The 26,331-nt window shown below is 36.1% G+C and overlaps 1 protein-coding gene across 2 annotated transcripts in view; it reads left to right on the plus strand.

The window, feature by feature from the left end:
• The window catches only part of NLGN4X (neuroligin 4 X-linked), a 159,498-nt gene that overhangs the window by 12,409 nt on the left and 120,758 nt on the right, over nt 1-26,331 (plus strand). For both annotated transcript variants that reach the window (XM_031060404.1, XM_005425175.2), the window contains exon 2: nt 16,604-16,688. The gene's annotated coding sequence lies outside the window, so the exon portion shown is untranslated. The remainder of the gene's footprint in view (nt 1-16,603; nt 16,689-26,331) is intronic.

The raw sequence follows: 26,331 nt of genomic DNA on the forward strand, positions 1-26,331 counted from the left end.
AGGAATCGATGGGGCAAGGCCAACTGAATGAGGTGCAGTAAGATGAAGTTCTGCATCCTGCACTTCAGTCACAATAACCCCATGTAGGATTTCAGCCCAGAAACATAGTAAAGAATTTTCATTCTAGATTTTCATATGTATTGTTACACAAAGGGTGTTCATTTTGATTGAAGTATGGCAGTTTTTAGGTTCAAGTGTTGCGTGTCTATGCACTGCATATGGGGCTTCTGTACTGTAAAGTAAAAGTCTATGAAACAAAAGGTAAGGAAAGCTGAAGCTGGAGGGTGGACAAAAGAGGGACCATCCTGACTGTAGTGATGGTTTTTCCCACAAGTACCTACCATACAACGCTATTGGGATTTGCAGTTGCAGGGCTGTCATAATAACAACACAAGACCTAAAGTGTGAGAACATCAAGGGAAAAAGAAAAATGATGTTATGGAGGGCTTGGGAAAACACTGCTTCAGTGGCTTAGATGATAGCTTCTAGGGCTGTGAATTGCAGACCCTTGGTATTACTGAGGTTAAGATACTAATTTACTCAAGGCAAAACATGATTTAGCAGCATTCATGAATGACAAATTTGTATTGGATCACTTAAACTTAACATCAGAGATATAAAAATTAGGATCATGTAGGCATAACTTAGGCTTTTGCCTGGATACTTTCTTTTACTCAAAAAGGAAGAGTATAGAGAATTCTAAGGTTATTTTTGTTGCTTTAGGTAAAGACAGTGTATCAATAAATACCTTCATTTTTAAACTATATAGTGGTCTTTTAAAACAAAACCCCGTAATTTACTTTATGTTTTACTATATTAATCAAAATGGAGCAAGTGCTTTTTTGTATGCTGTTTGTAAGTACTAGGTGACTTTGTATCCCTTTATAACTTCTATTATTTCATAATGGATCTTTTGGAAGGAAGGATGTCCTCTCCTCCTAAGACTACATCATTTATCAAACAGTAATTGCCATGGTACATTTAGATGTACTATGACTTTGTAAATCATCACAAGAGTTGCCTGATATCCACATTACCCAATGCCTCAAGGTATTCCAAAATACAAAATCTAGCCACAGGCATTAACAACACACAGTGATTGCTGTCATATTTTGGTGCTGTTCCCAGAAATGCCACATTCAGAAGGTTGTACTTTGAGGAATGATGCTGCATAATCAGATGGCTAAATTCATTAGAAGCTGAGGTACCACAACAGGGGGTACAATGTTATCTTTGATGATTTTGGCTTTTGTGGTGGCAAACAGCAATATCCACAGAATTTCTTGATGTGGTTACCAACTGATTTGGTCTTTCAAGCTATTCCCAACACTGGCAATTTTTTTTTTCATCACATCTTTTAGCTTAGCTTCAGTTTTCTTTCTTGAGAAAGCATTGAAAAAATGCAGAAGTTCCTCAATAGTCCAGGTAACTACTCTGGACAATGAGATCAGTTGTTCAGTGGCTGGATGTCAGGCTTATTATTCTTAGGGTTTGGCTGATATAAACTGAAGAAGCTGAGAAATTGTGACTGTTAATTCTGGACTGGTCTGCTGTAAGAAACAGGGAAAAACCCACAACCACCACCACCACTCTCCTCCCCTCCACCCCAAAGAAAGAACCAACAAAACTCCTTCTTTTACCATACGCCTAACTCATTAGGGGTTGATGAAAAATCCTTACAGGATTAGTACTCAGTTTCCCAGTATGAACTGTATATGTTCAGTAAGGCCATGTTTAAAGTTTTTTGTCAAATGTCTACTGAATATATTGTACAAACTAGAAGAACTAGAGGGGAATGCGTTTTAGTTTTAGTCCACATATTTGAGATAATCGATTCATACTCACATGTGCTGAGCTTTATGACAAAAATTTCACGCTTTTTTTTCCACAGCTGTTCAATGAAGACAGCTTTGGTGAGGCACCAACAGCCTCTGGATTTCAGTGATTTTCCTACTAGTAGATGAGCATTTTTCTCTCAAAGATGTCTTTATCAGATCAGTGAGAACTCTATCTGTCTGCAGAGCTCTTTGCTTCTTGCTGGTATATACTACTAATTTAGCTCAGATGCCACTGATAACCATAGTTTTTAAATCTCTTGGAATGGTGTGGGTTTTGGTTTTCACTGTGAAAAAATATAGCTAAAGTTATTTGTTACTCATCCTTCAATCTAGATACTTTCAGATGCTGACCAGATTAACTGTCTAGTAGGATAATCAAAAGTATATGCAGAAGATTTTTCTGAAGTTTTTAAGGAAAGACCTTTCTTGAGTCCCTCAGGGTTTGTTCATCCTGCATACCAGGAATTTGTTTTCAAATGAACACAGTCATGTGCAAATTAGTTATTTTATCTTCTCAATGCAATTTATAGGAATAATTAAGTATTTTGGGATGCAATTGACCTTTTTTAAGGTTTTCTTCAGAATGAGATTAAGCACTTGTGGTTAATGAATAAAAGAATTTGATTGGGTGAAACTGGATCTTGGTCAGTTTACATTGTTCCAAAAACAATAAGCTGTTGTGTTTCCTGTTCTGAGGCCTGTCTGAGACAACCATATTATTGGTGAAGCAAAGGTTCCTTACAATTTATTCCTTTATTGTTATTTCTGTTTATGTAGTGTTACAGGTCTTGTTTTAAGATAGAGGACTTCTCTTTTTCGGGCTTACAGTTCTTGGCATTTGAATACCTGCATCATTCTCGGACACATTTTCCTTACGAAGCTGTGGGATTGTTGGATGTCTGATATGCTTGAGTGCTATTGATAGTCTAGGATCTAGCCTTATTTTTTGGTTATTACTGTACCTATCATAGGCCTGAATCATTAGACTGTATTCCTTTCTGAACTTTTGCATGCTAGTACATTTGTCAGGCTTTTGTGGGTTATTGGTATCAAGAAATTTCATTCTTCTATCTAATGCTGTCTTTCAGTGGTTTTAGTTATACATAAAAAATATCAACTACTCAGTTTTGATGTATGCAAATTGTTATGTATGAAAGAAATATAGTATTTTATATGCTGATTACCTCCAAGTACATTCTGTGTGAGACATCCTTTTGAAGAAATATGTGGAGGAGTTTTACAGGATTTTCAATTATTCTGAATGTAAAAGGGGTGAAAAAAATACAAGGGATATAGCATCTCTTTGAAATAATTATAATAGATATGTTTTACTGTGGTTGAGTTTAAGGACTCAGACTGTCATCTCTTATTCCTTTGGATGTTTTGATAAGCAGAAAACAATGGATATGTGGCTGATTTTTTTGGGAGTGGTGAAATGCAATGTACAATACTTACAATTTAGAGGACAAAGCTCACAATATAATCATTGGAAACTTCATATTATTTCAGAAGGGAAATTTCCATGTGTTGCCTACTTAAATGTATTTAACATAAGACATAAAATTTAAACTTCCAAAAGCAGCAACAAAACCAGCAGCTTTCATTTCTAGCTAACGCTGAATATTTGAAACCCCCTACTCTTTTTGGAATTATGAATCACAGTATGAAAATTTGGAAGCAGAAGGCTAGCTTCATTATTTATAATAATAGGTGAACACATGATGTAATTCTAATGGCAAATAATTCTGTTTCAATATTTTACTTAAGTATACCAGTGATGGGAATAGCTAATATAGTGGTTGCTGCAGCACAGGTCTCTCCATTCAGCAGCAACTTTTAATATTTCTCACATGAAAAAAGCTAAAGAATCAGACATGTATGTTTTTTTTTTAATTGAAACTCATGGTAAAAAAACATTTTTCAAATGAAAAATTTTCAGGTTCTAGTGAAAATATAATTTGTGCATGTATATGTTAATGTATTCTTCAACTCATTGCAATGTTTGCTTTTTATTGTCTGACTAAAGACTGCATGTGTTCACTTGATAATCTTAATGGCCTCAATGTAGACCTTTTTTAAAATGAGTGATTTTAAAAAAATGAATCAAATGCAAACTCAAATTCTTCATAAAAATTGAAACCAGATCATCTGTAATGGTTCTTTTGCTGTGAACAGCTCTCACTTACATACTCTCTAGGGGAGGGTTTTTTTGAGGGCAGACATTGCAGGTGGATTCTTGAGTGAAATACTAGTGTTTTTTCATGCACCAGTAATCAGATAGTGATAATCTCCTTTCACAGTTGGAAGTGCTTACATGGCAAGAATCTAATTTCAAAAGGTTATGAGCTGTGTTTTCTACAAAGATATTTTTTTTCTTGATATCTTAAGTTCATTTTCAACTCCTGAGAATGTTAATAAAAAAAATAATGCAAGGTTAAAAGCTCCCGTAAGTGTTAAGAGCTGTATTTAAAAACAACAAGCATTTGCTCTGATATCCTCTTGTTTTCTGAGGAAATATAAAATTGAATTATTAACTAAAATCAGATGACTACAACACAACAGGTATTTATCACTTAGCTATCTATGAGTCTCAATTGCATTTTAGACATGTGAATAGGAAAAAGAATGAGAAAGAACTGCAAACTGCAATGCTTTTAAGTGTTTGCAATTCAAATTATATATTACTGCAGGATTTAGTTTATTTGTAGAAACTTCAAATTGTTACTTGCATTCAGAATACCTTTGCTAGCATGTTTACCTGTGGTTGGAAAATTTTGTATAGATTAGGGAATTACTTGTTGAAAAATAACATACACAACATTTAGAGTTTGCAGTATTAGGAAAAAAAAAAAAAAAAAAAGGATTTTATTGCTGCATGGGTTCATCACCAAAGGGGTCTTTTGAGCTATTTTTCAAAACTTTTGGTGATCAGGCCACTTAGATGCCTGGTGTGAGCTTGCATTTTGTCATTATCCTTCCAACTTCTAACTTCTGCACATGTGTGTTTCAGGAGTCTGTGTGTACTCAGAGGGGTATTTCTACAATTATTTTAAAGCACTGTGCAACAACTCCAAGTTACTGGATCAGTACACATCCTCACAGTGACATGACAGTGCTGTTCAGCCCTCCAGAGGCTGGTGCTTTGCTCAGGCAGAAAGTCCTCTGGGACCTGAACCATGGTCTTTGCAGAGCACTACAATGTGACGTACCAGTTTGATCAGAGTTAGCTTTGTTTCACTGTGAGACTCAGGGTATATCAGCACTTCCTAGGCTTTTTGAGGTAAAATTTGTCTTGTGGTTTGCAAAGTGACAGCAGTTTTGTGTTTGTGGAAGATACTTTTAAAATATGCTTCTCTTTAATGGTCTGCTTGAGACCTTGTGATAGTTATTGCTGTCAAAACCATGATCTTATGTGTGATTTCTAATTTTCCAGTAGCAGCTACCAGCTATTGTCAGAATTTCCTCCCAAAATTATGTGTCCAATAGACTGCAGTCAAGTATGAGACAGCAAGTATGAGACTTGGATACGTGGACTGACTTCTGCAGTTTACTGATCTCATGAGAACTTTTATTGACTTCAAAGGGCTCTGGATCAATCTCTTAGTTTTTGCTCAAAGCAACTGTAGTCTTTCTTCAATTTTTAACACTGAAATAGTAAAAGGCCAACATAGTCATAACTCATTCACTCATGAATATCTTTATTCTTCCAAGTAACAGCAGGGTAGAGAAAAGTAATTGACTTCTCAACCAGACAAATGGAAAGAGTAGAGATATTGTACTCATGACAATCATAAATTTGGGGTTGTTATGACCTGTAATCAACAGCATATGATGTAACCTATTGCTATTACCGGCAGGAGATCTAAAGATGACTGACAGCCTAGAGCAAGTAAGATCTAGCTGAAAACAGAATGTTCTAAATACAGAACAATGACTCTATATATAGCCTACAGTGAGAGAAATCTTTTCATTTCTCCTTCTGATGGGAGACAAGAGAGGATTTATTTGACTTTTGGGAAGCTTTAGAATCTTCAGCAAATATTCTGAGACACTGGAAATATTTTAGGCATGTAATGGAGTTTAAATAAATTTACCAACATACTGATTTCCTGCTTTGGGAAAATGCGAGGGTTCTTACTATTATAGTGTTTGTTATTTGCTTGTTCAAGTAATTATTCTACACTGTCCACTGCTAATTTTAAATGCTTTTAAATACAATAGATTCAGTTAGAACATGGAGTGGTTGATTAGCTGAGGATTGAGATAATCCATTGTCATGCGTTAATGCTTCCCTTGTGGGTATTCCAGTGACCTCTCATAACTCTTAACCTTTATCTAACATTTGGTACATGGTTCATTCAGCACAATAAAACTATAATGAATGATTAAGTAGTAATTAATGTATTTAACTTCTTGCATTTGACTGAATTCTTAGTAGAAGCATTAAACAAACTGCATTTGTTTCACAAATGTATTTTGAATGCCTTAATCAAAAGTATTTAGGGCCACATTCTCACCTTTTATATATGTTTAGACTTTGGTTTTCTGTTGATTTCTTTTCTGTGGTCTTCACAGACTATTTGAAGTTACAGGAAAAGGGAAAAAAACCAAAATGCTTACAATACCAAATACATTTACCACCCCTTCTGTAAAACACCTTAAGTCAAAATTTCAAGACTCAATATGGCCTATTTGTGCTTGAGCTACAGGACTTCACACCATTGAGCTGACAGTAAAGTAATCTGGTAGTGAAGAGGGAGGTTGTACTGCAGGCGCCATGCCCCAGTTGTAGAGGGAACTTATTTAGTTTTCTGTCTAGAAAAATCCATTTCAACCCGTGTCACTGCCTCTTATGCTTCTAGAGATCAGGAATTGGGTTGATCATGAGGTTCCTCTCAAGACAGAATCCTTCTCTTGTAGGCTTTTCATGCACTCCCAACATGCTAGTAATGCTGGTAGTGGCTGCCACCATTGCTGTTCTGTCACATTTTATCCCTAAAAAAGGAAACACATTTTAAAATATTTACTTTCTTTATATATTTTGTTTTTGGCAAACTGCCAAAACTTTCCTGAGAAGGGAAAACTGATAGTTTTAAGTGCAGCCTGGATAAGCCAGAATTGAATTTAATTAGTGGAAGAAAGGTTTCCAGTTAAAGACTTTTTTCCTCATTGGATTTGAAGAAAGAGGAATTGGAACCATAGATGTAAGTTGTCTGCAGTTTTTTTCTTGTTGCTCTTCGTTACCAAAGTAAATTCTGTCTGTATTTAGACTGTGAACCTGGGGCAGGATTTGAAACAATTGAGGCAGACTCAGCTGAAGACCCAGGTTGAGCCATGATCTGGAACAGTAGTTGCTTTCACACCTCTCTTTCTGTTTACCCTTACTTAGAGTTATTTTATTTGCTGAAAGGGAACCCCACATACACAAAAAGGAAGAGAACTGTGTTTTTGTTAGGAGTCCTTGTGATGTAGACAACTGTGGGAATGAAGGCAATAGAGATAGAGCAATTAAGCTGCAAGCCCAGAGAGGCTCTCATAAACACCGTGTGCAGTTCTAGTGGGTCTCAGATGTGTTTATGTTCGCTCACAAGGTTGCTGTTGCCAAATAGAAACTTAAGTGTTTTCTCTCTTCTTTTCAGGGAGTCTAAAAGAGGTCTAAGGGTGCCTACATCCCATTTCATATCACTATGCTTTTTGTGGTGCTGGAAGAAGAAAAAGTTGTTTCTTTTCTGTTGTTCTGACTCTGTGGCTTTCCATTGGTAGACAGCTGATTCTGTATGATGATTTAAACCAATTAGGAAAGACCTAAAATAAGAAAGACCTAAAATTTCTTCCCTTGTCTCTTGAGGATAGGACAATACCTGAGGATGTAGGACTGTAGCAATCCTTGTTCTACTTGACTTGAATCAGGCTTTTGCTCAGTTTTCACAAAAGATATTCACTTGAGTTGTCAGAGATTATAGTTCAAGCTGTTCTTTAGTTGCTAATATTAAATGACGCTGCTCTGTAAGGAGCAATAATGATCTGAGCAATTGATGAAGTGAATCACTGGCATGAATTAGACATGACCAAACACTGAACATCTGCTATAACCTTTGCAACTGGAGCCTAGCTTGAGTCAGTCATGTTGGTGGCATATTCTGTCTTTCTTGAAAAACGCATATGTATTTATGGAAGAGCAGAATAACTGACTGAGGTTTGAAGGGACCTTTGGAGATGATTTTTCAAATCCTATGCTCAAGCAGAGACACCTACAGCTGATTGTCCAGGACTGTGTCCACACAATGTTTGAATATCTCCAAGGAGGGGGGGGTCCTACAAGCTCTCAGAGTTGCCTGTGCCAGTGTTTGATCACCCTCATAACTCAAAAGCATTTCCTGCTATTCAGAGGAAAATTCCTGTGTTTGTTTGTGCCCATTGCTTCTGGTCCTGTTACTGAGCACCATTCAACATCTGAAATTTTGAACTGAGAAAAGATGAGGTTTATAGAGAAATCTGTTTAATCAATATTTGAATGCTTCTAATCACACTGATTGTTTTAAAAAAATCATCTTATCAGACTGCTGTTGTACTTTGGGTGTGTCTCTCTCTACTCCCCAGCTTCATCACAAGTTATTTCTTGTGAAAATATTGCTCATTCTTTTTCTAAATATAATAGATCAATCATTCACCACCAATCATTTTGAGACTAGTAAGGAGGTTGTAAAAACACATTTATTGCAGCTTAAATTGTGTGGATTTTAGTCCATAGGTCAGTATAGAATGTGGTTGTGTCTGCCCCCAGCTTCTGATCATAATCTCTACAAAGGTAAATACTGCTTAGAATAAACAAATTATTAAGTACCTTCTGGAACGAGAAGGGACAGGGAAGGAGATATAATATCAAGGTAAACAAAAGGTAAATGTCTAAATGATCTAAAACTGTAGTCCAGTTATGATACTTCTGTGCAATCATTGTGGTTTGGACATTTATTTTTGCCTGATGATTTAATGCAAATTGCAGAATGATTGAACCTCATCATTCTTTCTTTATATAACGCTTTCTACTAGGAAGATAGCCATTCTTACTTTATTTCATTTGTGATTGCTAAATTTTAAGACATGTTCTTATGTTAAAAATTCAGTTAGGTAATCTCAAAGTTTAGCAAGGTTTGTAAAGAGAGTTACCCTCACTCATTTTAATAAAAAAATATACTTAGATAAAATGTTGAACTTCTGAATGCAGAAGAACATTTCCTAAGGGGGTTGAAACCAAAGTAGTGAAATTTACACTGACAACTAGCAACAAATGTTGTGAGCATTACCTCCTAAGGAAATGTATATAGACCCTCTTTCTCTCTCTAACAACAGATTTATCTACCAGTTAGACAGTCTGAGAGGCAGTACCTCTGTGGCTGGCATAAGTGTTGAGAAAGTGGCTCAATCATGTAAAAAAAAAAAAGTGAAGATAGGTTATAATAAAAAATGAAAGCTTCTCTAGGGAAGAGGAATAGAGACAAGAGTAAGACTCAGGTCTCTGTGGAGTCTGTAATTTTGAGAACTTGGAGTTAAGGAATTTAATGCTTAGATGTGTTTCAAAGGTGGCAGTCTGGGCAGAGAAACAGGAAATAAAGGAATGTTCTAAAAAATTTGTGGTAACTAGTTTCCTTTCTTAAGAGATTGTATGAGGTTATTCTGTTACAGCGTTTGGTGTGGGTTTATCTTCATATGTTTTTTTCAATCCACATAGTTGTCATGATGGCGACTGGGGAAAGATATTACAGGCTTAGAAGATGGAGATATTGGTGATTGGATGGAATGATGACTGCTGGAAAGAGGATATGCTTCTCATTTGTGTGTCATTGTGCGCCCCATCACTGTTGGGTTTTTTTGCCATGTGAACATTTCATTCACATTGGTAACATTGTGTCATGGCATCACAGGATGCAGAAATGTCAGAGGCTCTGCATGGGGAGCAGCAGGGCAGGGTCTGTCAGCCGGGACCTGTTCCCCCCGGTCAGGAGCAGGACAGCCAAGGGCACTGGGGCAGCTTCAGCCCTGGGCATCAGGAACCTCTCTGGCAGGTTGAGGCCAGGCTGGGCCATCGGCCAAATTTGTGAGCCCAGCTTAGTGAGGCCATGGTCGGTCAGGGCTGTGGGGAGCCGTGCCCAGTTCAGTGAGGCCATGGCCGGGCAGGGCTGTGGGGAGCTGTGCCTGGCTCAGTGAGGCCATGGCTGGGCAGGGCTGTGGGGAGCTGTGCCTGGCTCAGTGAGGCCATGGCTGGGCAGGGCTGTGGGGAGCTGTGCCTGGCTCAGTGAGGCCATGGCTGGGCAGGGCTGTGGGGAGCTGTGCCTGGCTCAGTGAGGCCATGGCTGGGCAGGGCTGTGGGGAGCTGTGCCTGGCTCAGTGAGGCCATGGCTGGGCAGGGCTGTGGGGAGCTGTGCCTGGCTCAGTGAGGCCATGGCTGGGCAGGGCTGTGGGGAGCTGGGGACCGGCCCTACTGCGGCATCTCCAGGCTGGAGCTGACGGGGGTCCTGGGTCCTGGGCAGGTCAGGACCGGTGATGTCCTCAGGGACATTCTATGTTGAAAGACTTTCTGAAAATGTTTATTCTGGAGAGGCAGTATAGATGGGTCATGTTCCATGAAATGTCTTATTGACATTTTAGGTTCATTCAGGAGAACTGGTAAACACCATAGAGGTGAAAATGAGTAAGAGCTCAGTTTTCAAGAGAAGAAAATCTCAGAACATCTGTTGCTGTCAGTCGGGCCCTCGTGCTTTGTATCCTTGGCATTGTCCACTTACATCAACACTGATCTGGAATAGCCTCCCTGTGCATGTTTTGTCCACCTGAAAGAAGTTTCAATAGTGTAGAAATGGAAATTTATGCAGCTGGATAGGCAATTCCCTAAGGGCAGACAGATTGTGATGCACTGATTTCACCTTGATATCTGGGATTGCAATTTCTGTTACCTTACACTGTATTTTTATGGAGTGTGTGAAAACCAGCTCAGTGACTTAACCAGCAATGATAGTATCTGACACATCATTTATGGAAAGATAAAAATGTTTCCACTTCTGAGAGAGTTTTCACGTACAAGTTTTTTATTTAATGAATTTTTAGTTATTCCAGTCTTTCTGGCTGTGAAAATTTTAGGAGAATTTTTTCCTGAATCACTAGGGTCTTAAAAAATCATAAGGGTGAAAGGTATATTGACCAGTTTGCTTGTACATGAGAGGCATATATAATTTCATCAAAGGTAATTGCTTTACTAGTTATAACTTTGAAGTGACAGAGATAATTAACATTACCTCCAGCAGAGCAAGAGCCTTGCTGTAATAGCTGTTAAAGTGCCTTTTCATACATTTCTTGCTGTTAGTTTCAGAAACAGAAATACTATTAAAAGGCCTAAGGAGACTTGAAGTGAGGACCAAAAGATGATCTGAACTCCATGCCACTGGGTGGATTTTTTCTGTCTCCTATTCATCTTATTCCCTATCTGCAATCTCTGAATGCTGTACCTTGACATGTTTGAGGGCTATTACGTGGAACTCTTGCTGTTCCTTCTGAACTTTAGTTTCAATATGTCTCAGCATGGTCTTGAAGCTCTCTTTGGATTTTGTTTCTTTGACTTTTGTCCTTAGTAATTTTATTTTTTTTTTAGTTCAGATTGAGTTTCCCCTCTGCTTTCTGCTGTCTTTCTCCTTTAGCTGTATCTCGTCCTCCTTTTCCTCCTCCTCCTTAATCTAAAGCTTGGCCTTTCTCTTGTCCGTGGCTTGAGATTCAACCTTTTCTTTTGACACAGGGCTGGCACTCTCCCCTTCTCTTTGACCTTAGACTCAACATTTCTTATGTCCTCTGGTTTTTCTGTGCCTTGTTCTACACGCTTTTTTCGGCATTGTTACTTTCTTAGAGTTCCCCTTAGGGGATTTATCATTCCATTTGCCATTCAGAATTTCTTAACACGGCAAATTACTCTCTTCTGCATCTTCAGCATTTCTCTGGTCTATGTTGCTGTTTTGGGCCTAGGCTTCATGAGTCTAATTCTTCCTGACTTCTCATAGCAGTTTGCAAATTCTTCAGAAGATTTGTTTTGTTTTGATTCAAAGTGAGTCTACAGTCTTTGTTTGCAACCTGCTTATTGTATTTTGTGTTTGTTTTGGTTTTAGGGGTTTTTTTTTAGTTGTTTTAAGCCTTGGTTTGTTTTCTTTTTTCTCTTCAGCATGGTTTATTTTTTTCTTGTAACTTTTCAGGTTTTGACCTGTAGTATTAATTATTAGGTTTTTTTGGAACCTCATTGCACCAATATTGTCATCCTTTCATCCTTTGTTTTGTAATGAAATGTGTATTATATTATATTCAAATATTTATCTTAATTTATTCTCCTCATGAAGGAGGAATTTTTAATCTTTTTTATCTGCTATATCACATATGATATCTTGTTTATTCGTAGGTGGTTCAGGATGTTTCTGATATAGCTAACATGACAAATTAATGTTTTGCCAGTTGTATTAACAAAAATTCATATCCAAATAATTCTGAAGGCAAGATGATTTCTCGAGGAATGTTAGTACTTTATGGGAAAAAATAAGCATCACTTCAAATTCACATCACTTGTTCCGAGCTGCCATCATGCCTTACACACAGCTCTATTTCTCCTCTCCGTCTGCATCCTGTGGAGGTGGCCTCAGCCTTTCCATTTCTGTTGCTGCTCCTTTGCTGCTGCCATTGTATCTTTGGTAGCAGCCCATTTTCTCTGAAGAGCAGTCTCTGTTTATTGTTTGCGTTAGGCTGTTCTGCCTACTTCCTCTGTTCATCTTTGGTCTCTGCTAGACTTTTTCCTGCCCTTAGACCTTGCCAAGATTCATACAACCCTAATCTTTCTTTTTCTTTTTCTTGTAGTTTCTTTCTGAAGCCACCCACCTGTTTTGTGGGATATTTTAGTTATTTGTGGCTGAAGATACAGTCCCTCACCTCTGGCTTCAGAGGAGTGTCAATCTTTTCTCCCTGCTTTTCTCTGACTATTGCTACCACTAGGGTATCCTCAGGGGACAGGCAGAAATCAAGACTAGAGGTACAGAAAGGTTCAGAGGTTCAATTATTTAAAACAGAAATAGGTGAGCAGAGAATCATGAGGTATGTATGTCAGAGGTAGGAAGAAGAAACAAATTTCACATCTCTTTCTGATCTGCTTGAAGACAAGGACTGTAACTCAGAATATGTACATTGAGAAAGAGTGTGTGGATGAGAGGCTTCCTATCTTCTGGTGTGGTGCTTTTGATTAAAGTTGCAAAATGGGTCTGCAAAGTGGGAGGTTTTTTTCTGGATGGATTTCCTCCCTTGAGGCAAAGAGAGAGTTACTGCTTATTCAGCAAAGGAAAATTACATTTTACTGCCTTTGCATTGTTTGATACTTAATTATATTTAGTTCAAGTAAAAAAATTAAGATACCACCACTCATTTCTTGGATAAATCAAAATCAGCATTGGCTCAGCTGGTATAGCAGAAGAGTGGGTTGTTCGTTTTCTAACTTGAAGCCCACACTCTTTGACTCATGAAGATTATAAGTCTACAATTCAGGATGCCTTTTTTCTCCCCACTAAAATACAAAAGAAGCCTATGGTCAGATTTAGTTATTTTGCTTTCATATACTTTAATCAGGGCAAAAAATATTTTGTCTGCATATCTCTGATATACCTTGAACTGGTCTGTGTCTGTTTCCTGCTGTGAGATCTACCACTAGCTAGCTTTCCTCTTCTGAACAGCATCGTCCCCCCAAACTGTCCAGGCAATAAAGAGTTGAAATAACAACATCTGCTTAGTTGATATTCTGACTTCTGGACTATTGATTCTGAGGGTATATCACAGAACTGCCTGCATGCATTTACCCATGCTCTCAGGCACATGGTGTGATTCTTGGGGAATCCTGCTTGAGACCAGGAGTTGGATTTGATGATTCTGATGGGTCCCTTCCAACTCAGCATATTCTATCACCCATTGTTTAATCACTGATTTTTTTTAAAATAGATAAAAAGACTCAAAAAATTATTTGCTGTGAAATATGTCACTAGATACAATTTTTTCAATTTAACAGCGAGGAGAGCTTATTGTGAAAATTTTCAAAAGAAAGAGCTTGTTATGAAACTGAATTGAAAGTGAAAAGGGTATAAACACTGTAAAGGTTACAGGTTTAAAGATGTGTTTAAAGATGCTAAAATTGAATTCAAAAGGGTACATTTTCTTAAAGGGACTTCATGAATCTATCTGCTCAAACAGAAGTTAATTAAAATAGTCCAGTAATTGTGTTGAACAAATTTGAGCATCAAATACTAAAAAAATGTTTTTAGCTTATATTTAGGTATTGCCAGGATCTGGCAGGGTTTTAGGAATAGCTGGAGAAAGTGGGTCATCATGTTCAAAGCAAAATAGATTTTTTTTTTTTTTACATGACAGAGATTTTTCTTTCTCAAGTAGACTAAGATGACTGTACATAGTGACAGAATGTCAGTATTACTGGGTTCTTGTTGTATCACCTATAAAATCATACACAGTTGTGGTAGTTCTGAGAAATTACTCAAATAAGTAAGCTTAAACTGGGTAGCATTAAAACTAGGGCCATTATAGCACCATTAGGTTTAAGTTAGAAATGTGTCTCTGGAATGGTAAGCAAATCCGGTATAGATTTCAGAAAAAAATATGCTTAGAGGGACTGCCAGGGTCCCATAATATTTCTATTAAAATTTTGTAATTATGAGGAAATCAGTTTTCACAGATATGAAGACAAAATAGCTCTTTAAAAAAGAAAAAAAAAGTATGTAGACAATGCCTATACTTTGTCTAAGTGCTAGTCTTAGTGCAAGTCTTTTAATGTGTGCCTATGCTTCCTGATAGAAAGGAAGTGCAGCATTTGCTGTTGCTTTTTTGAAAGCAGTTGACTATTGGAGAGATAAAGTCTAAACATGATCTTTAAAGGGACATTGTGATTTACTAAAATACATAAAATTTAAATTATAACCCTATTCACCTACAATAAAATTCAGTCTGCCAAGGACAACTAGAAGACAGTGTAAGATAATGTAAAGGTGAAAAGGATAGACACATAGGTACGGAGTTAAACTTGTAAAACCTAGTTCACAAATAGTACCTTCTTAATTCATGCTTTAAAGCTGGAGACTATTTTGGTACCATGGAGAGACAATAAATGCAATCCCCGTGGTTACCAGTAAAGCTGAGTTCTTTCCTCCTCTCTTCTCCTCCTCTCTTTTCTCCTCTCTTCCTGTAGCAGTAATTAAGCTATAAAGGATGCTGAAATAAAGAAATGCAGGTTTTAAATAACTGAGAAGGGAAGCTGTGTTAGCCTTAGTGGATTTTCTCTTCCATTGACAGCCATCCTTAAATCCTTCCTTATTTCTTATATCCAGAGTTTAATCACATGCTACTGTTAGAGAATTGGAATGGCTGTCGGTCTATGTGAGCAGTGAAATCTCCAGTAAAAGTGCCACTGTCATATGGAGAGATTTAAGGCATTACCATAGCTTGGAATAAAGATTGTCCTAAACTTCAACATCTGATTCCTCAATGGGTGTGAATGAAAAGCCAAAGTGTTGCCAGCCTTCCCCTGCAGCAAGTGTCCAGATGGACATTTTGACAGTTTAGCTAGGGTATTTCACACATTCCTTATTCGTATTTCAGAATTTCTTCTTTTCAGACGTGTATTCACATAGCCATCCACTGGTACTTACTTCCAACTTACAAAGATAGTCACTGTGTTTACACAGAATTGAGGCCTGTGTTTGCAGTTGTTATAATAAATTGCACTTACAGGGAGTGGTTTGGTTGTAGAGAGTCAAACCATTCATGAGGAAGTATTCATTGTGATTAAAATTGCAGAATTTACGATATGTGTGCTGATCAACTTAATGACAAAAAGAATAAATGATAAGAAGTGCCTTTAAGAGCGATACAGAGAAAAACAGAGTGCATGTTTCCCCTGCAAAATGTGTGCAGGGGATAAGTAAATCCCATAAAGTCTGCTGGCTTTGGAGGGAAGACAAGTATTTAAGGTATTAAAGTCTTGAAAATATTAAAATTACCTGAAATATGTTTCTTAACACTATTAAGAAGGGTTTTAAATCACAGTGTCTCAAGATACTCTTGACAGAAAAGACTGCTGGTAAATACTGGAATTTAATCTAAAAAGTAAATCTAACATGGATAGATTATTCAGAAATAGTCTATCCATTGAAATGTCATTTGAAGTATAAACTATTGTTTTCAATTACACATAGGAAAGAATAAAAAATAGTAAAATGGGATTTAAAATGTGATTATTTATATTTAAATTAAATTGAATATATTTTTATATATTTGACTATTGAAATTTTATATTTGGCTATGCATAATATATGTTCAGAGAAATATTTAAAACCAAAGTGTTTTGTTATGATTTCTTCTGTGTCTTGGATTTCAGAGTATTTTCTTGCCTTAGCAGGTTCTCAAAATGTATGCTTTTGTGGTATACAGGTTTAAAGACAATTCTGTCTTTGTAGCAGTGTTCAATCTGCAAATAAAAAAATATTGCTAATAATTTTTATGACAGAAATCAATACAGTGTACTTGATGTATTTATTGTGCGGTTATTAATATTGTAATTTCTCTTTTTGTAATCTTGAAAAATAACGTTACAGGTGATTTACTAAGCAACCACTTTTTTACCATTTTTGACTAATACATTTGCATTTCTTTTCTTAATTTACTGAAGAGAACTATGTATTTTTTCCTAACAGGAAAAAATTTCTTCTGTAACTAAAATGACATCATGCTGCCTCCTGTGGGGGAATGCTGAAGCCTTCTCAAAGATACAACACAGTGGTAAGTACTAAAAGTATGTTCATAACAATTCCTTTTTTCATAAGAATATGTAAAAGAAAGATAGCAAGTCTCTGTTGCTGGTGTTCTTAAATGTGTTTGAAATATCTTTGCAATACATCCATTTAAAATGTTTGTTTACCCTGTGTTCATCCAATGAGACATGGAATACAGTACATTCTAAGCATTAGCACTGTTTATATGCTTACTTATGTTAGGCATGAATTGTTATTTTTCAGCTCTATAAGTATTGAATGATACCCATCAATTTGTAATTAAAAGCCATGAGATTAAGCCTGGCTATTTTGATGCTACTACTCAGTAAGGTTTGGGGGTTCCAGCCACACTGTACCAGACAGAGCTGTCTATCTTCAGTTTGCAAGACAAGGTTGGGTTCCAGAGTTCTTATGGGGCTGTACTAAAAAAGAGGCTTGGTTGCTGTTTCAAACTGTTACCATAAAGATCTATTTTTTCCTCTCAGTTGTTAGCAAAATATGACAGAACATATTTTAATGTATAGCATGTACACAGCACATATATCTATGTGTATATCTATGCACACAGATATCTAAAAATTCTTATTATATCAATATGAAATATGTGATAAGGGTTTAATTTAGAAATCCATGCATAGAATATGTTCTATTTATAAAACACCTTGATCTAATTACCATTCTTTCATACTGTGCCTGACACATTGATTAATGAGAAGGGAATGAGATGTACAAGTGACCAAAAAAGTTTCTCTGGTGCAAAGTCTTGCTTTTCACTTTATAGTATCCGTGAACTTTGAATCAGATGTGACATTTTCTGTAATCATTGCAGCAGCTGTAGTACAATGACGTTTCCATTTCACGTTGACACTGGGTCCTAAATTCAAGGAGAAGGAATAATAATATATCTGATGTGATAATAAAGTTGTGAATAAGCAATAATTCAAAGTGTGACAGTTTAGTTATGAAAGTCGAAGATACCATTATGTAGTGTAAAATTCAGGCAAAGAAAATAACAGCTTTGAAAATTTCTGTGATTTTTGCATCACTGAACCATGTTTATTCCAATTTGTAACAATTTACATGTAATTGAATAAAAAATACTTTATGAACAGGGACCTGTTTAATAGTTTAGCATCCACACTGATTGTGATAATAGCTGAACTCTTTGGAGTTATATAGTGACTAGTACAATATGCATGAGTGTCATATATAGAATTCAATTACTGACTCTACTTCAGAGAACTCATGACATTTTTTTCAGGAACGAGGCAAGCAAATGATATAAAGAGTACGAGGCTCATATAAAACTGAAGTCAAGTTGAAATAATAACTTAATTTCTTTGGAACTAACAATTTGTGGCACATTTGCCCTTTCTCGCATTAGAATAAGCCACAGCCATGTTCCAAGAAGGGAAATTCTCATCTCTAGATCTATCACAGTACTCTGAGATAGACCACAGAAGCTGGGGAGAGGTTTTTGAAGGGGAAACCGAGGGATGGAGGGATTTGAGTTTTTTCTGTTTTCTCAGCATTTTGTTTGCTCTTCATAATGCACAGCAGGAAAGTCAGAGAGGAGGAGAAGAAAAGGAAGCAAACAACACTAAAGCAGAAAAGTGAGATGGAGCCTATTGATGTCTGGCTTTTAAGTCACACTGCAAGTTAGTGAACATCAGAAGCCAGCTGTGCCTTTTGAAAATTTTCTTGTTTATCTAAGGTGATAATTGAACATACATTAAAAAAAACCGAAGAAAAAGAGATAAGAAAATGAAATTATAAATCCGCATAAATTTATTTCTGCTTCTCTGCTTGTTAATTTTCTGAATTAGCCACAAATATTTGTATTCAACTACTAGCCCTGAGGTACTCCAAAATACACAAAAGAAATACAGAAATATTTGTTAGTTTCTTATTTGTCTAGAAAAGGTTTGTATTGAGATTTTTTTCAGGAGAAAAATGGAACTGGATCTGAAGGCCTTCAGGATAATTCATAATCCAAGCCAAACTAACCTCAAAGTTGTATTTTCAGCAGAAAATAGGGATCCATTTGGATAAACAGAAGAACAAAAAAATTCCAAAAGATAGCTAGGGACGATAGCTTGGACAGATTCTAACTATAACTTTGGCTATATTGGACTCTTATATTTGAGAGAAATACAGAAAGAAATCCCTACATCTTGAACATTTTAACTGCTTACTTGCTATCTTTGTCATCCGTAATTCCAGATAAAAGTCTTCAACATGATAGACCCATTATCTTCCTCAAGAACAGAAACCATCAATTTATGCTTGGAGTATGCGATGTGTGTTTTCTGGAAATACATATACAATATAGTATTAAAAACTGAAGCAAATGAATGGCCCACGCTTTGTCCTCAGATTTTGATTGTGCATCAGAAGTATAAGTGAGTTTAAATGATGGGATTTCATTCTAGAATCCCAACCTGACAGCTGAATGTGCAGATGGAGCCCTGTGGTAGTCTGTGAAGCGCCGTGTCATTCCTTTGATGTAGCCACATACTGTCAGATTCTTGATCATGTTCTCAGACTCTGATCAAACCTTCTGTCTTGTATCATTTATGGTAACAAATGTGAAGGAAAAAAAAGCCTTTATATTAGAAGGCAGGAATAAATCATTCCAGTTTAAGTCTTGGGAGTTTTAGGAAACAGATCAACTCTTTATTCTCTGAGGAAAATCAGGGCACAATACAATTCTCATTCTTAGAGCTGTCAGAGCTCCTCAGCCTACTTTTCAGCTCTTGGGATTCAGATAAGAATTTTTGCCTTCCTCTTGTCAGGGTTTATGGCTGTACATGAAAGTACTCTTAGCTGAGCAGTCCAACCTCTGGTTAAGCAGCATCTTCAACTCCTCCAGTTTTCTTTTTAGGCTCTCACTGATTTTATACTCTTAGGTGGAAGAAAAATGCTCCCCCACATTTCCTCTGTCTTGGTGAAATATCTGCACAATTTTAGCATGGAAATCCATCAGTTATGTCGGTTCCTAAGACCATGTTATGATACTTAGGCTCTGCTCACATTGTAGCGTGCATTCTTCCTACCAATTCTCTCTTAATTTTGAAACACAAGGAAGGAAGAAAGCAAAGAACTCAGTTTAAAATTCTTCCCTTTTACAAAGATAGAAGGTATGTTTTCCATACTGAAACAAAAGTGATAAGCAGGAGCAACTAATGAAGTTACCAGTTGAAACCAGATTGATGGTCTGGTCATGTCAGTTAATTGAGGCTGAAGCTCAACATTTCAATAACTTTTCAAATTGGAAATTGTATCTTCTTTAAAAAATTCCAGTAGTGTAAATTGAATTTAACACCTACTGTCTGGAAATTTAACCAGACTTTAATGAGAGTTTGTCTAGATTTTGTTGTAGGATGTTCCACAGATCTCTACGCACCTAAAAATTTGTTTTCAGGGAGAGTATTCTGAAATCCTAAATCCAGGGTAGTTAACTGTTTCTCAGTTGATCTAGGAAAAATAAATTAAGTTGCATCATCTGCTTTGCTGTGAGATGTTACTGGTAAATCTAATCTTAACAAATCCATTACATCACTGGTACTAGTGTGAGTTTTCCATTAAAGGTAGAGGACTACTGTGAATAGTGGAAACAAAATCAAATCAAAAATAGTGGATTCTCTAATGAATATAAATAATCCTTATTTCCATTTGAATTCAAAATGATGTATCCATTATTTTTATTCCAATATTTAGTTATGCATTTCAGTATGACTTACCTAAAGTATCTAAAAGTAGGTAAACTCTAATGATGTCCACCAATATGTGAATTTCTTAAGAACCCAAGTGAGAAATGGAAATAGGAAGCATTTTTCAAACATTACTCAAATATGAAATATCAAACACCAAAACTTTCCAGGTCATTAAATTTATTTTCAGGTGGCAATATATTTGAATAATTTTAAAGCTTCTACCCAAGTTCATTAGCTTTTTTTAAAAGCCTTGGGAGGATAGTTAAACAATTTTATAAAAAATATAAGTCATGATTGTCTTAAATCTTTAGGACCCATGCACTGTTCTTATCTAAGTAATGCTTCCAGAAATATAATTGATTTTGTAGAAAATTAATTTGAACATAACATTGCACAAAGTACTGTATAATAGTAACAGAGAATGGTTAAAGTAGTGTAATTTCAACATTATACAGACTTCATTGATAATGGGAGTTCACTGAATCATAACATCATGAGCAATAAGTAAATGTGAAATAAAAAATAATCACACTGTTTTTCACAGACAGCTCATTTAAAGTTTAGTCATGTTCAATTCAAAGAACCGGAGTGCAAATTTTACTATCTCAATGTTTAAACTTGAAAATGTTTTATCACTGTGACTAATATGATTTAAATCTACTGTACTGAACAACAGGTAATGATGTTCTATCTATTATATCTGTTTCTACAGGGAACTCTAAACTCTTAAAAGAAGTTCATAATAACTCAGTGTTGTTGGGTTTTTAGTTTTTTTCCCCCCTAAGAACAGTAAAGCTTTTGAGAGAATGATTCCAGTGCAAATGAATTACAGGCAAGCAGTTGTCCTCTTGCTGTCGAGGTTCAAAACACACTGTATCTTCATTTTTAACCACAAGACCACTGCTTGTTTTGTTTGGACAACTCAGTAGTTGATGGGAAAGAAAGACCATCTGTAACTGTTAATAAATATCCCTTTACCTGTTCTTCAGCAGTTATCTCCCTCAGTTTTCATATAAAAGGAATGGCTCTGTGTAACAGCAAAATCTTGTGTCCTCCTGGTATCTCCATGACTTAATTTGAGCTCTGCACTCTCAAGTTTCTTTTTGAAACAATTGACAGAAGATGGTTTCTGGGATCATTGCATGGGACAATGATATCATACAATGCTTTTTATACAGGTTGTAATCTAGGTTTTGAAACCGAGGGCTACTTTGATTACTGGCGAAAACCAGTAAGGAGTGATGTCTCTCAAAGGTCCATACTTGGACAATGCTATTAAATATCTTCATCAGTAGCATAGATGGATAGGATTAAATGCACCCTCAGCAAGTCTGTGGATGAGTGGTGCAACTGATTCACTTGAGGGAAGAAATGCCATCCAGAGGAACCTCAACTGGCCAGAGGAGTGGGTCCATGAAAACTTAATGAAGTTCAGCAAAACCAGTGTAAGGTCCTGCACCTGTGTCATGACAATATCCATTACCATTAGGGGCTGGATGGTGAATGGATCAAAAGTAGCCTTGCAAAGAAGGATTTGGAGGTACTGGTGGATGAGAAGTTGTTAATAAGTGAGCAATGTGTACTTGCAGCCCAGAAATCTAACTGCATCCTGGGCTGAATCAAAATAGGTGGCCAACATGTTTGATGGAAGTGATTCTACCCCTTTATTCTGTTCTGGTGAAGCTCCACCTTGAAATGCTGCATCCAGCTCTGAAGTCCGCCACACAAGAAAGACACGGATATGTTAGAGTTGGGTCCAAAGGAAGGCCACAAAGGTGATCACAGGACTGAAGCACCTTACCTGTGAAGACAGACTGAGACCATTGGAGTTGTTCAGCCTGGAGAAGTCTATTATGAGACCTTACTGCAGCCTTTCAATATATAGAAAAGGAGAGATAAGAAATGTGGAGACTTTTATCAGGGCCTGTAGTGACTGGGAGCAAAGGGGAGTGGCTTTAAACTAAAAGAGCATAGATGGAGAGGGGCTGTAAGGAAGAAATTATTTATTGTGAAGGGTGGGGAGACACAGGAACAAGTTGCCCAGAAAAGCTGTGGATGCCCTATCCTCAACTCAAAGCCAGGTGCTCAAGGCCAGGTTGGGTGGTTTTGAGCAACTTGATCCAGTGTGTGGCATCCCTGCTCATAGCAGGGAGGTTGGAACCAGATGGCCTTAAAGGTCCCTTGCAACCAAAACCATTTTATAATTTTATGATATTTCTGTATAATATCATACAGTGCTTGTCTATCCATGTTTATAAAACATGCAAGTGTATTAAGGTAAATGGCTAAGTATATATAGAACAGATTGATTTTAACGCTCATATAGCACTAAAGGTAGCACTGTATGCACCTCAGCAACTTGGAGATAAAGTAGAAAACCAGTAATGATGGAATCACATTCTGTGTGAGTTTTTGTGTTTTGGTTTTTTTTTTTTAAAAACCTTGTTTGTTTGTTTGTTTGTTTGTTTGTTTGTTTTTAAGGTTTTAGATTTATTTGTTTGGGTTTTTTTGTTTTGTTTTGGTTTTTTTTCTTATTTTTAGAGAAATTATATCAGTGAAACCTTTCTGGGTAGTGCCCTTAGCATAACTATTTGCAGCTGATTCCATGATTGTGTGCCATTGCCATAGTTTGAGATTGTTTATCAAACAGCACATGAGAAGAATTAAGGTTTTTGGTTCTTTCAGATAGATGTGGGTTTTTAAAAATAGGCTTTTAGTACAGTTTTAGGAAAAAAAAAACTTCCAGCACCACTCCAGAGGGCCTGAATATCCCATGCATTCTATGTCATATCTGCTAAAATACTGAATTATTTCCATTCTGTGCTAAATGCGAGTAATCCACCACAATTATGCTAATCACTGCCCTGAAAACAAATTGATACAGCTGTTGAGTGACTAGGGAAGATGATGGCATATTTCTTTCTTCTTTGAAAGAAAAAAATAAAATGTTTTTACCAGCAGGAAGCCAAACTGCTTGTAGAAATTACTTAGAATTGAAAATCATTATTTGATTCTGAAGGTAAATATGTTTGTTTGTATATATGAATATAAAATACATTTAGCTTTAATTGCATGCCAATTTAGACCCAGATAGCTGGTATTGTACAGAATTTTTTAGAGTGTTATTTTGCTTTTATTTTCTATTGATGTTGTGGAAAATATATATACGTATATATCATAGTGTTTTCTATTGGATCTTAAGTATGGAAGCTGAAATTATCTAAACCACTCTTTCTAAACCAGGTTCATTATCAACACCCTCCACAAATTTCCTTTCATATATACTGCTTTGCATTCAAGTTTTCTTTTCCAAGAAAAAAGCCAAAGAAAGGGAACACAACACAGATATGGTAATATTGTTATCCACAACTTAGAAAAACTTCAGAATATCTGAGTGTAGGTGAAACTACTTGGGTTAAGTAAAATCAGATTCTGTCACCTTTCATTATAGGTTCTATTTCTTATGAAGATGTATGAAGTAGTACTCTTCTCTTTTTCACCTGGTTGCAGCTGTATTAATAGCATTTCTGCTCTCACAGCATGAACATGAATTTAAAGCTCACACAACTATTTACAGAACGTTAGAAAAACCAGCCTGAATTTTTATGTTTCAATAGGACTTCGGGAAATCACTGACAAAATTTGGTGCCTAATTATAATCTTAAAAAGCATTTTTTCTTTGTGTAAGAAATCAATAACCTGCAACCAAATATCTGTGAAAATTGTGGTTTGTCTCTTCAGGGTAGAAACAAAGCTCTTTTATCTGGAACTAAATTACACATTTAATTCTAATGTAGTTTGCAGTCAGTGGAGTTAATTATACTGAAAAATTGTGTTGCTTTTATCATTTGAGGCTTTTTGCTTGGCTTTAAAGGTATGTAGGTGATATTTCATATGCTGTATCATACCATTGTGACTGCTGTTACTGCTAGACACATGTCATGAATTTGATTCAAAAAGATGAGATGCAAATGCTTGAAAACTGTGAATAATGAGGTATAGTCTATTCTCACTTAAACAACGTCACCAAAACAAGTTGCAGGTATGCCTCCTTGAGCAGAAGGGTTGGACCAGTTGAACTCCAGACGTCCCTTCCAACTTCAACCAATCTATGAACCTGTGATCTTCATTTAAAAGCAATTAAATTTTTCTTTCCATAGATTTAAAATAACAGTATGACCCTTTCTCTTTCATTATATAGAAGTATCAAAAAGGATGGAAAAAATGCAAACAGTTATGTTACAAGTTTAAATAATGATGCTGAGTCACTTGAGAAGTTAGGTGATGAATAATTAGAGACTTAGCATTTCTGTTGTTAATACAGTTCTGTTGAAAAGAAGAAAGTTAAAAGAAATATACTATATTTGACCAAATGAAACAGAAGTAAATACTTCAAAGACTACGGAAATAGTTTTTATTTCATATTTATTATAAAGTATTAGTGAAATACAACTCATTGAGTGGCATGGTGTGAAGCTACGATACAGAGTTCAAACAATGGCAGAACTAGAATCTGTTTTCGTTAGAAGCCATCAAAACTAAAATGTATAAACAGTGAGGTAATAAGCTACATAAGGGTACAAGAAATTCACATCTGATATATCCAGCATCAAATGTATATTAATTTGAGATCAGAATTCATTAAAGCATATTTATCTGAAAACCAAAGTTTTTAGGATAGTGCAGTCATTAATCAATCGGAGTTTATTAATTAACAAAGCAGGAATTTCAATAGAGGAGCTTGACAAAGAAAATGGATGTATTAGAATTTCACCAATGAAAATTGAAGCTGGGACACAGCAGTCACAGCAATTACACTAACAGGTCATTCTCTTGGCAGCTTAGTAGTCTTTTGGAATATGGATTTTCAGTGCTTTTAAATGTTAGTTTAATATTAGTGCAACTTTCTCCGAGCTTTTTAAAATTTAAATATTACCACAGTATGCTATGAGGATAACTGTAAAAAAAGGAGTTAAAGAGTTATCAAAACTTGTGTTGACCTTTATTTAAAAACAAATTGGAACTCATTTGGCACAGACTTCCTTTTCTGTGAAAAAATATGTCATGGGGAACTTAATTCCTTAGCTGAAGAATTTTTCCCTATAGCTGTTTCTGATTTATTATTTAAAATCTATATGCTGGAAATCATCAGAAAAAAAATTAAATAACTCATTTTTTTTTGTTTGAAACACAAAACATGTCATCAATATTGCCAGAATATGGCAACAACACATACCAGTTTATATTATTGGCAGTGTAGCTCCCATGTCCAGAAATACAACCATCTTTGTGCAAGACTTTAGGAAAGATAATAGTTGCAAATATGCTGAAATTCATGGACAGAGAAATAATCAATCACAACTCCTGAATGGTTATCTTTGATACCTATAGAAAACAGTGTTAAATTCCAAAAAAAAGTGCTCAGCGCCTTGCCAAGGTGATATCTGTATCATCCTTTTGAGGAGCAACAGCTATCTAAATAAAGGCAAAAAGGAGATTTGAATTTCTTGTTCTGAAAATCAATAAGAATACTGCTGGAAAAACATATGTGCACTTTCCCACCATTTAAAAATAATTATATACAGCTGCAAGCAACACTTTTAGATGATGGATCTTTTTCTCTCATGCCAAAGAAGGCATTATGGAAGGACTTATTTTGAAGAATAAAGTATAAGTCAGATCACACAGGAATTACTGACATATCTCCAATATGAGGTAGAATAATCTTCTCCTCTGTCAAAGGGATTTAATTGTCTGCCCTGACCTCCATCTGTTCTGTTAATTGACTGCATTAGTTTGTGGTAGATATTTTTGGTTGGTATTATGTTTTATTAGTGAGATTTCTTGAGATGATATAATAGAAGCACACAGGAAGCTGTAACTCCTGCCATGTGACAAGGTATATTTTTTCCTCAGTCCTGGCCTAAATCAGTT

This window comes from Geospiza fortis, unplaced genomic scaffold (genome assembly GCF_000277835.1).
Source record: "Geospiza fortis unplaced genomic scaffold, GeoFor_1.0 scaffold50, whole genome shotgun sequence".
Lineage (NCBI taxonomy): Eukaryota > Metazoa > Chordata > Aves > Passeriformes > Thraupidae > Geospiza > Geospiza fortis.